The following is a 12,552-nucleotide window of genomic DNA, read 5'->3' on the forward strand; positions in this document are numbered from 1 at the left end:
GGAAGCAGTCATTCTAAATTAAAGTGTCATCGAGAGAAAGAGAAATTGGGTCAAGACTTATAGCAATGTGACTGGTTTGTAGGTCTTGGAGTTCAAAATAGAGGTGCTACTTCTGAATTTTGGAAATCAAGGTGATTATAGTGATATGGTGATGCTGGAGAAAACACACTGCTGTAATCTGGAGCTTTCAGTCACTGGCTGAAATGCTGGAGAAAAAGTAGCAGTAAATAAAGTACATAGAGTACATAAAGTGTTTATTATATTAACAATATTTTTCAAAGAAAGATAATGCTTTTAGAGAGCTAATATTGTACACTAAAAGTCTATTTTTCCCCGATTCTCTGATGCCCAAGCCAAGTGAATTGATTTTAAACTGAAGTGTGCCTGTTTTGTACAAGTGTGCTTGGCAGAAAAGTGATGCATTAGAATTCACATAAACTTGGATTCTTCAGCTCCTGGAAAAGAGACTGAATATGTTACCCACTGATGGAAACATGGGCTTCTCTACACTGTGCCCTTGGGCATGTTCTGTTTAAGTGTCTTTAAAATACGTGGTTATTCCTCATGTGCTTGTCCACGCTCAGTTTGTTTATGGAAACTGTGACATTTACAGTATCTGCAGTCTGGAATATTGCTTTTGCCATAGCTTTTAATGATTATCTCCTTTTACTAAATAAAACCCTCGGAGATCTAGGCAAGGCAGTTGCATAGAAGTCTTGGCAAATACAAATTGTTAACTGCATGTGGTGATAAAGTTAGAAAACACTTTAAAGAAATCAAACTTGCCATTAGCCTGATCTGAACCATACAAATTCTTCTCCTTTAATTTCTCTTCCCTCATGGTATAAAAGTCTGCTCATTTTTTCATCAGAAATGATTCAGACCTGAGGGACACTTGTAATTTGGAAGTAATTAGTAAATAAGTCAGATAAATATTATCCATTGAGATTTGTGAAAGCACATTGGATAGGATTCTTAAAGAGCTGTATCAAATCTGAACAATTAAAGTTTAAAAAATTATCTCTAGTTAGTATGATAAGTCCATTTCATCATAAATTAATTTACTGTTAATAGTTTCTGCTGCTTTTGGAGCAATCTGAAAGGGTTTGGGAATCTGAAAAAGTAGCTAAAATAGAAGAAAATCTGTAATAGCACAGCATATTTAGACAAAATTTTGACAGTATCCAGATTGTGAGATCTTGCTTGTGTGCAAATGTCGTTAGTGGGGTTCTGGATCCAGAGCTGAACCTCAGATTTGTGGGTTTGAGTAGTCACTCCTCATTCCCTATCTAGCTTCAAACAATATTTATCTTGGTTCTTGTCGGGCATAACATATTGTCTGCCTTCTTGTTTGAGAAAAGCTCAGTGGTACTCATTTTCTTATGCTGAAGTAAAAAATCCAGGTTATGTAGCTGTTACTGTTCACAGCTTTGGGCTCTTTATGTAGAAAAGCAGAATTTTAGGTACAAGAAATGTTTGAATAAATTTGGTTTGTAAGTAGACTGGCCAACAGCTGCTCCTAAATTTGTCTTAAAATCTTTGTATACCTCTACCTGAATATACCACTACTTCTACCCTTCTGAATTGTGAGGTGCTCTAGAATTCTCCTGTAGCTTTGCATCAATGCCCTGGTAGGGTGCTGGGAGCACACAGAGTTCTGCCATTACCCTCTGGGAATGACCTGGTGACTCTCATGACCCTCCAGGGTGTATTGGATCTATTATCAGGTTTCACATTTGGAGGGTTTATATAATAAGAATCACTACGGTTACTGGAAGTACTATGGAATTATGCAATGCATTGAAATGGATTAAAACATTACTGTTCCCATATAGATTTCCTTCTGCTTTATTGGAATGGTAAATTTGGTTTAATCAATTCACCAAACCAAAGGTGAATCAAAGATTTAATCAATTCACCAAAGCAAAGGTTTGGTGACTGATAGGTTTACTACTGGTGGCAGGTGTCCTGCCTGATTGCCAGCACCTTGCTGTACTGCTGCATGTCCAAATACTGATTTGTAAGAATTCTACTCTTTTCCTGGAGCAGAGCAGGCACAACAGACTGTTTTTGCATAGATACTGAAAATTGTGAAAGAGTTTGGAGCAGATTGAACACAGCTGAACACCAGAACAAGAGTCTTGTCATTGCTTGACATCATTCATGATTGCTACTAATATATCTATTTGCATCTTTAGTATGAACTTCAATGCGTTTTTCTCCAACATTTAAAAGAACCTAACAATCCAGTGTGATGAAAGTAGAAAAATTTTGCCTTGCTTGCAGTCATCCTGTGTAGTATAGTCTATATCTGCTGTAGTAGTTTTAACTGTTAGTAAAGCATCTCTACTAACATGCTGACTAGAAGCATAGATATAAATCAGAAAATAAAAGCAAAAATCCTGAAAATTTTAGAAATCTTAAGCATTAGTTTTTAGATCAGACTAATTTTTCCCCCATTTATTTACTGTCTGAATGGGACTGAAGGAAGACTAAACCCCATTAGCAGAATATGTTTGACAGGATTGGATGTTGCTGAGGAATCAATCTATGTTAAAACAAGGATTTCTTTTTCACAAGACTCTTCATGTTGGTAGAGAAAACCTTCTTCTGATTGATTTAGGGCAGTGAATTGGCTTCACTTTATTGCTTACCTCATGTCTTTAGCACTTAAGAGCTGCAGGCAAGGGTTGAGGTTGTATTATCCTAGGCAAGGGTCAAAATCACATAAATGTTTCATCTCCACCATTGCAAACCTTTTTCCTAATTCTCCCAGTGGCTGGTTTGAGTGTTGCCAGTATGTTTCCTAAATGGCAAATGGTGCCATGGTGAGGGAAAACTCCTGTTTCCTGGGAAGGGCACGAGCCAGAAGAGAAGCAAGCACTGTCTCAAAGAGTTCCCTGGGAGAGGAAGCAGGTGGGTTTGCTAGGGCAGGGGAGGCACACCCCACGTGCCCCTCGCCGCAGGTCTTGTTCTATGTGTCTGTTCCCATGGACGCTGAGTTGTCAGTGTGCGAGAGGAGAGGAGAGGAGAGGAGAGGAGAGGAGAGGAGAGGAGAGGAGAGGAGAGGAGAGGAGAGGAGAGGAGAGGAGAGGAGAGGAGAGGAGAGGAGAGGAGAGGAGAGGGAGGGGAAGGAGAGGAGAGGAGAGGAGAGGAGAGGAGAGGAGAGGAGAGGAGAGGAGAGGGAGAGTTTGGGATGTTTCTGACACCTTGATGAGAGGAAGGCTGTGCTCTGTGCTGGGCAAGACGATGCACTTCATCAGCACCTTCTCAGCAAATGCATCTACATCATCTAAACAGAGTGTGCAAAAGGCAGGCAGGGCTTTGCATGTCTTGGCTGCTTAAAGGCAGTATTAGAAGGAGAGGTTTTTAATTGAAATTGGTGGTAACAGGCCTTCCTGTTTGCTGAAAATCAAGAAATGCATAGCCAGTATTTGAAATACTAAGAAATATTTTAATGAAAATTTTGATTGTGCCACCTGTTGAACAATCAAAGGAAGGGACTGTATTGCATATATACTGGTTAGCTTCAGGTTTTAAAGTCAGTATTTAAATTGGGACTTTACTCTAGAGATAAAGGCACCAAAAAAACTCTACCAAGTATCTTGTAAAGTAAAGTATTTACTTTTTCACAGATTCATCTGTAGTAGCCTGTAGGTCTCAAAATAAAAGGTTTTAGGTTTTGCTGTCTCTTTTGATGGTGAAAATTACCATCAAATGGTAACTCCAGTTATATCCAGTGAGGGTGGTCTCAATCTTATCCCATCCTTCTAACTTTTATAACAAAAACAACTACTATAAATAATCTTGGGAGCTAGCCAGCTCTGTATGGCTTATCACTTACCTCTGTGTCTCATTGTTTTAATGGTGCTAGAGCTTTCAGAGAACCTAATCCTTTTTGTGCTACCTTCCGTCTTGTAAAAGTCAGCTGTATTTGTAGGGAATGGATGGCAAGTGCTGGGGAAAAGACATCTTGTGTGCTGCACATGAACATCAGTGATTGACAAAGGGGATGAAGCACCCAGCCAGCAACCTTGGTTTGTCACAATTGCTCATGCTAGTTTCATGCTGGTAGTTGTTAGAGATCCTGTTTCTCTTTAAATCTGTAAAATTTCCAGGGAGATAGGATTCAGGTTCCAGTGGTTCATGTCAGGTTAGAAACAGCTGTATCCCCCACAGAAGAGATTTCTGTTGAGCTAGTTATAGTTTAAACTAATTTTGCCCGCAGCCATGCATAAAACAGTGCCAGACTGGAGAGAGAAAGAAAGAGGTGGGGGGGAAATACTAATACCACTTCATTTTGTTTTAGGAAGCCAACCAAAATACCCCAGCTAGTGTAGATTGGCTTATTATCAGCATAATCATGTTAAGTATTAAAATATACAAAAAAGAAGGGAAAATTGTTTCAGTCCAGGAAATTTCATTTTTAGATTGTAATGTAACAAAGGGCTTAACTGACTTCATCCTTCAGTTTGGCAAGCCTTCTTCCAGGGTGAAATTTTTTACTCAAGCTTTTAGACTAAGGCAAATAAGCACATAGAAAGAATGTTGTTTGTATGTATATATATGAATATACAGAAATGAGATGTAAACAATGATAATTTTCTAAATATCCTCCTACAATTATTTTGCTAACATAAACAAAATGGGAACTGGCACTGAGATAGAGCTGAGAAACAGGGAACAATTTGTTTAACATTGTTCTATATTAGAGTTTTTAAAGAAGGGCTGAGTTGCTTGCTTTCTGGAACAAATGTAAAAAGACAAACTACAGTCCAATAAAGAAGTTTGTAATTAAAAGGAAAGCGGTGCCTACAGTGTTAGAAACATACAGTAAGAGCATACTTGGCAGATGAAAAATATACTGGTACACAGAGATGTGGATAATTAGTATATCTCATAAGTGTTGCTTTAGAGTGTAAAATCAAAATTCTCCAATTGCTTTTGCCTGGAAGAGTGAGTGAATTTGGTCAAGTTTTTGTGATGAGATTCAAACAGGTCTTTTGTAACTGTACTCTCTGTTCATGTGTGTGTTATTATAAATGTTTCTTTCTTTAAGGAAGCAATTCAGATTGCCCTTTTTCAGGGCAATTACTGCTGTATTAAGTTCAAGTAATATAGCAGCTAAAAACATTTATGGAGCAAAGAAAAGAAGCCTTTTATTCTAACCTTGCCAAGAGCAGAAATAAAATGAGCTGTTGTGCTGGAAGTGTAGAACTGCATGAGGATTTGTAACGTCCTATTTCTCGTGGTTTAGTCTTGTGTGCAGCCTGAGATTTGTGTGATTTAATGAGACTGTGATTCGTTTATCCTGTCAAGCTTTAAATAAAAACCGTCAAAGCACTTCCTTCCTTTTTTGAATTATGTGTTTTTGCAAGTATGGTATCAAAAGCTGTCCCTTAAAAAGAGGGAAGGGAACCCAATACAGTTATGTATGTTGGCTGGATTTTTTTCTTCTGTTTTATTAGACACTGACTAGTATTATCCATTTCTCTGTGCCTCTCTGTCTTGTTTTGGTGCATTAAGAGGTTCCTGGCATTCTGTGCAGTTACACATGAAAGCAGAACATAAGCACAGGCTGCTCCTAAACTCTGCTTTTGCAGGGAGGATTGGGATTAAAACCTTACTCTGTGGGTGGGAATAAGTCCCACAGAAAGCCAGGCTGTGCCAAAGATGGGCATAAACTCCTGCTCATGTTGTGTGTCCTCAGGCACCATCTGTGCCTGTATGTTGGAGCATCCCTGCATGGGGTGTGAAGTAACCTTCACAGGGGAAATGTGTGCAACTCTTTTGGGTGCTGGTCCATTGCAAAGCTCAGTCTGAAAGTGCCCTGGTGTGAGGGTTGTGCTCCACCTGCAAGGTCCAGGCTCAGTGCTCCAGGGTCCCCTTTCCCAGTCACAGGGGTGGCAGGAAGCAGCACACTGACCTGGGAGTGGCCATCCAGAATAAGGGGAAAGACACAGCTTGGGTCCTGCCACTCACCCAGGCTTCCCATCTGCTGAAGGATCGTGGCAGCCTCTTCCCCATCTTGGGAGGAATAGGATAGGATGCTCGAGTCCAGGGCCTTCCCTCAGCAGTAGCAGGGCTCTCATGCTGCTTCCCCAAAGGGAAGGATGTGATCATTCTGGTGGGAGGAAGTTTTCACTTCCAGTTCTCATCCCTGTGGTGCTGAGGTGTCGCTGCCTCTCTGGCAGGTGTTGTTTTGCTCCTCCACCAGCACTATGGGTGTCGTTTATTTTCAGTCTTTCTGCCTTCCTGGCCTCTCTGCTGCCCTGCAGCCAGGCTTCCTTCTTTCCTGGCCCAGTGCCACAGTCTCCCCCAGCCCCTGCTTCTTCCTCCCTGTGTTGGTGTACAGCTCACTTCCTCCTCATTGGCCTCACTGCAGCAATAAAACTAAATACTTTAATAAAGCAGTTATGTGTGAGTGGAGGATGTACAAGTAAGTGATGCCCATCAGTCTGGTCACCTTGTTTCCACACATGGCTTTTATCTCCTGCCAGCTTGATCTTTCAGTCTGCACAGCATTCAGCTTCCTAGGACCTTCATGGTGGTCAGGTGCCCTGGGAACAACTGCAGTTCCTCTGCAACCTCTAGTTTGTGAGAGGGAGGAGAGCTGCACAAAGGAGGCACAGAAAAACTACATGCAGCTCTGTGGTTGGATCTGCAGAGGAACTACTGAGGTGGAAGAGTGGAGCCTGCTGGGATGGTGTTTGTGCAAACCTAGATCCCTCCATGACTGTGCAGTGGCATACTAAATTTCACTGTGGAAAAGTGACTTGCACTGTTTTGGATATTTGCAGTGGTTTTATATTGGTGTAGGTACAAGTGGATTTTTTTTCCCTGCTATCTGGATCAAGAGACAGTGCTGTGGCAGCTGAAATATGACCAAAACCCATCCAAAGCCCCCAGCTGGTAGATCTGCAAGGGCAGTGAAAATACTTCATCTGCTTCTTTACTGTGTGTGAGGGCATGCCAAGGACTGTGGCCAAAGTGGTGGTTTCTGCACCTGGTTGCTGTGGTGAAACCAAGCTCTGTTGGCAATTGCAGCAACTTCAGCAGCCTTGAACCTTTTCACCTTGCTGTGAGCAGGTCCAGGAAACAGCAAAGGTGTGGCAAGAGCAAAGGGCAAAAAAGGGTCAGAAGTAGATAAGGCTGAGTACAGGTGGTACAGGACTCTCTGAGACACTCCTTGAGAGGCTCTGGGGGATAATTTATGTTGTAAAAACTGCTTGTCTGCACACAACTCTGTGACACTTCTGCCCCTTTGTAGTTTTGATTAAAGAGCCTGGAAGTGATTTACACTAAAGTTGTACTGAATCCCACATGAAGTGGTGTGTACTACATTTCTATAGAAACCCTCAGTTAAAATAACAAGACTGTGGTCAGCTCATACCTCTCTGGAAAAGACAGAGGTCCAGTTGTCTCCCCTGACCTGAAATCCGTGAGGAAATCCTGGCTGGAGTGGTGAATCTCAGGGCATGTCAGAGTGAGAGCTGCTCTCATGGCTCCTGAGAAAAGCTGCTGCAGGTTGGGTAGGTGGAGGGTCCCCTGCAAGGTGCAGTCAGTCACTGGGAAACCAGGTTCTCCCTGACAATTGTTTCCCTGTTAAACATTTCCACTGGTGCTGGGAAGGTCTGCCTGTGAAGGATCAGAGCTGGTGCAGCTTTTCTTTTCTATTTTTATTTCCCTCCTGTCAGCCCACACTCGGACAACCTGTATGTGGTCTGTGGGCTATGGGAAAGTGATAGCTGGCTAAAATGCCAGGAAGCTTGAACTTGATGATGGAGCATGGAGACTACATATCAGATGCATAGAAGATAACTTTGACCTTCCACTAAGCCCCAGAGACTGATGGATCTAAGCCTCTGTGCTCCTACATAATAATCTAGGACGCGTTCCTTGGCAGAAACCCCACTGAGCATTTCTCCAGCTGCCGGGTTGCCAGCTTGAGTGAGTTTTACTGCAAGTTTCACTATATTTGGCAATTTTCTTACAGCCTAAGCTCCTGGAAATGGGTCATTAGTAAAAATAAATAAAAAAGTTGCTTCACTCCCACCCCCTTTAACTTGAAATCCTTGGTTTTATCCGAGGACTGAAGGACAGGCACACTGCCTGCCTGCATCCTCAGAAGTAAAAACCTGAGACTAGTCTTTCCAAATGCTCTGACTTGGGACACTCACATTCACTAGGTGGTTCAGGTTAGCAATACCATTATTTGAATACCTCTCAAGGAATTTTCTCTAAGTAGATAATTAAATATAGCTTTAAAAGGCAATATTGGGAAAAAAAAATCCTATTTCAGATTTCTTTGGGTGTTTTTTCTTTATTTCAGAAGACAGTGTCTTAGGTTGCCACAAAAAATACTGAATGCAGCTTGACTCCTCTGAAGGAAAGAGCCAGATTTATTGGGACTAACAAGGAAGTTGTCCAAAAGAGATTCATTAATTAGGAGACCTAATCAGAGCCAATAAGACAAATGCACAGGCCATCCACACTGTAATATACATCTTTTGGCCGGCACCACTCCCCACAGGCTTGTCTGTCTGTTGCTGCCTATTGTATGGCTTCCACCATGGCAGAAATGATGTGATAACGCTAAAACCAATTTGGCACTTTCTGCATGAGAGGACGAGTGTATTCCCCACCCTGGAAATGCAGCCTCCAGCTGTCTTGCCCTATGCCAGAGGTTTCTTAATACTCTGGAATTAGCTGACTAAGAGATGCAGCAAACTAACAGAGCATTTACTATCTGTTCAGGCTGCCTACGCTTTCCATCAAATAAACTTTGGTTTGATTCTCAGCCCTTTGGGAATGGTTGCCCACAGCTAACATTTGCTACCCCAAATAACCCTGTGGTGACCTTTGCTGCAAAGCTGCAGCCAAGAAAAACCCTGTTTAACATAACAGTGCACATCTTAGCACATCAACTTGAACCATCCTGACCTCTGAGCTGCCAGGGTCTGTACAAATTAATTTTAACAATAGACAGTGTTGAAAGGAAGGAATGTTTCAAAGGAATTAAAAAAATCTCCCTTATCCATCTCTTCTCATTTAAGAAATAGTCAGGAGGCCTACTTTAGAAAAATGAAAAGTGCTCCTTGTTGCAAAACAATGGGCTTTATAAAGGGAGGGGGAACTCTTTGGTTTCTTGCATCTGAGCTTGGCAAGATGAAATTTCCCACAAGTGGGTGCTGCTTCTGGAAAATCAGCCTTTAATTTCCACTGGGGAATTGCCTTTATTTCCTGAGATGCCTCAAAGATACCATTGGGGTTTGCCTTTCTTTTTCATAGCTGCTGCTAAGACTTCTATTAAGCAAATAAGAAAGTCTTCCCTTTTTGCCCACTTCACTGGTTTGTACCTTGCCTCATGTTTTCCAGAGCTTTTGTGTGAATGGCCAGACTGGGAAAGCAAAAAAAGGCATTCTGCATATGGTAGTTGGAACTTGAATCAGTTAATGATTGAAGGAGCCCATTGGAAGGGAGATACATAGGAAAATGAGGTCTTCAGCCTCTGGGGCAAAACAGGCTTATCACTTCTGCTGGAGAGGAAGCTGGGTTGGGTTAAATCTCCAGTGTTTCCCCCAGGGGTAGACTTATTCCTCTGCTCCTCCTCTGCAGCAGCTTTGACTCCAGCAGCCTGTAAGTAAGATTATTACAGAGGGGGTGGGGGTGAATTTGGAGACAATAAGAAATGCTAATGATAATTTAAAAACTTGTGTAGAATTGCTTTAACAGTTCAAAAGCTGTATGTTGAGCATAGGTAAAAGAGATGAAAGCTTATCCTGAAGCATCCAGTGGACTTCAGTAATTGCACCCATGAAACCACCTGTTTTTATTTATTTAGCCAGTGTAATTCGTTGCAATCCTCATTTCTGGTTTCCTACACAAATGCTTTTCTCTTTGCAATTGAGATGTGCTGCTGAAGGCAGCACAGGGCAGGAATCCAGGGGCATCCCCCAAGGGTGCTGAGGAAGATCCCCCTTGAGCAGCAGAGGGGTCTGCTGCCAGCAGGAGGATGGTGGAGAGCTTGTGGAAGGGCTCCCCTCTCCTCCCAAACATTTTCAAAGCCAGGGACTGTGAGGTGTGAGAAGCTGCGAGGGCTGAGGGGGAGAGGACTGGATGTTTAGTGTAGAGGGAGATAAGATAAAATGATATTTCTCTGAACTTCGTGCAGCTTTCGACACACAGCCTTCAAGATGCTGTGAGGTTGTAGAGGTCCTATTGCAACTAATACAGTAATGACCTTGAATTTGCTTCCAGCTCAGCTGTACTGCTGGAGGACAAGGCATTTCTTGTGAGCAAAAAACATTAAAGCAGCACAGAGATTTGCCTGCATAGCTCCAGTTTTCAAGAGATTTGGGTATCCTTGCTGAGGCCTCACTGGTAACAAGGAATTGCAGATAAGCTTCTGCAGTAGTTAATGTGTAAAGTTTTTGGATTTATTCTCACTGGTGCCTCATCTTTTGCTTGTAGTGTCAAATACAAATATATTGTTGGGTGCTGTTTTTTTGTTTTATGTGGGTATTTTTTGCTGCACAGTGAAGTTAATCATATGAATGCTAATATGTGCATACTGACCAAGATGAGTGTGCTTTCATGACATAAGTGTTGTGGAGGGCTTAGGGGGGGCAGATTTTTGTTTGCTTTAATTTAAAAATAATTAATAATGCATCTCAGTCCTTTTTCTTATTTTAGGTTGAATACTGAGTCTTGACTTATTATGTTGTAGCAATCTGCTGTGCCAAACATATGATCACAGACAATTAGAAATTTGTAGTGTCACGCCTGATTTAGGACTAAACCTTTCTATTTCTTAGCAACTTCTGGTTATAAGATATAACAAAGCTGGTGGGGGAATGAGTAAATTGTAACATTTATAGATTAAATTGTGTCTGGACTTGCTACGTGACTCAGTGCAAAATATTAGTGACCTCTTCCTTTATGACTTTGGCTTCCTGCAAGCTTATCTGTTAAAAAGATCATGAGAGATGCTTCCATTGCAGATCTTGTAAGAAATGTATATTCAGCAGGAGAAACATCTGACTGAGCAAAGACTAACTTACACAGTGGTTTGGAAGCCACATGTTGAAAAGTGCTGGGGAAACACATCAGGGAAAATGATAAAAAGAGATGAAAGCAGTTCAGATGGGTGAAGAATGCTGATTTTAAAATGCGAACCATCTGAACACTGATGAGTGGGCAGGTTGCAATAACTTCAGGGCAGACCTAACTGGCACAACAGCCATATACTGTAAGGCAACTCCCACAGGACATCACCTGCAGTGATTTAAAATTGGAAGGTGTGGGAGAGTTGAGGTACTGCAGAGAGCAATCTTGCAGCAGCAGAGTGCAAGTAGGAAATGGGTCAGTTGGAGTAATAGCTTTCTTCCGTGTGGTTTCTGTGAGCTGAGCCAAGCCAAACATATGTGTAGCACTGGGTTATCACAATCATGATTTTTTGATTTTTTTTTTTTGTGTATTAGAAATTGCAATGAAATTTGGTCATCCAAGCATAACTTTATGAATCCTCCCTCTGGCTGGACACTGCCTTGAGCCCCAAAGTCAGTTGTCTTTGTCGAGATCGTTAAAATGGACGGTTTGGAGACGTTATAGTGCAGTCTCACATTCTCTGGAGGTCAGCAGAAACATCTCTCAGTTATCTCTGCTAATACCACCTGCGGTTTGTTCTCCCTCTACACTGTGGTAGGTGATTTACCCATTTGTGCTGAAACAACTGGATGTGTGACCACACTGAAGTGGATAAAGGGGCTGACCCAGTTAAAAAAAACAAAAACAAAAAAAAAACCCCACAAACCAAAAACCCAAGAAAACTCTCTAACCTGTATTTCCCTCCTGTATCAGTTCCACACACGGGGGTGTTGGCAGCAGCAGAGGCACAGTGCAGGAATGAAGGACAGAAGGAGAACGTCTTACACTGCTGTTACTGCTGGCTTCTTTTTCATGTGAAAACACAGTCTTAGTTACAGACTCGGTTTAGACTTTGCACTCAGCTTTGATGTACTTTAGCAGCTTGCAGAAAGGTGATAGCGTGTGGTGACTGTGGTTTTGGTCCCTCCTGATGGCCAGGGGGAGCAGACAGTGTGCTATCACAGGCCTGTAAGCTGTTTGGATGTGATGTGATGAGATGGTGGCTCCTGAGGCGCAGGCTGGTAATGAAATACAAGCTTGCCCCTGCTCCCATTCCCCTTTGCTGATCACAGCTGGCTGGTACAAGTGGCTTTTTTTAAGTCCCACCATTAAGTTGCCATCCAAACAAATGGGTTAGAAAGAAAACTCCAGAAGGGGCTTGGTTTGTTTTTAATTTGGATCTAGGTGAGTGATCTGTCACTAATTAGTACATTGAGTTACACTGATGATGATTGTGGTGCAGGGAGGTGAATGGTAAGGCTTGTGGTGGGGATTTGCTTCAGTCAGGCTTGTAACTGATAGTCACACCACTTGATTAAGCAAGTGAGTTCGTGTAAGGGCATAGTGTGCTCGATGGTCTAGCAATGTGGTATGTATTTTCCTTGGAACACAGCCCCCTCAGTC

At 42.1% G+C, this 12,552-nt stretch overlaps 1 protein-coding gene across 7 annotated transcripts in view; it reads left to right on the plus strand.

Moving 5' to 3' along the window:
* Nucleotides 1-12,552, plus strand: part of ST6GAL2 (ST6 beta-galactoside alpha-2,6-sialyltransferase 2) — a 175,265-nt gene that overhangs the window by 136,113 nt on the left and 26,600 nt on the right. The window contains exon 1 of one of the 7 annotated variants that reach the window (XM_064710069.1): nt 11,670-11,703. The exons of the other annotated variants lie outside the window; for them this stretch is intronic. The gene's annotated coding sequence lies outside the window, so the exon portion shown is untranslated. Of the gene's footprint in view, nt 1-11,669; nt 11,704-12,552 lie in introns of those variants that run through there. 7 annotated transcript variants of the gene reach the window in all.

This window comes from Zonotrichia leucophrys, chromosome 1 (genome assembly GCF_028769735.1).
Source record: "Zonotrichia leucophrys gambelii isolate GWCS_2022_RI chromosome 1, RI_Zleu_2.0, whole genome shotgun sequence".
Taxonomy (NCBI): domain Eukaryota; kingdom Metazoa; phylum Chordata; class Aves; order Passeriformes; family Passerellidae; genus Zonotrichia; species Zonotrichia leucophrys.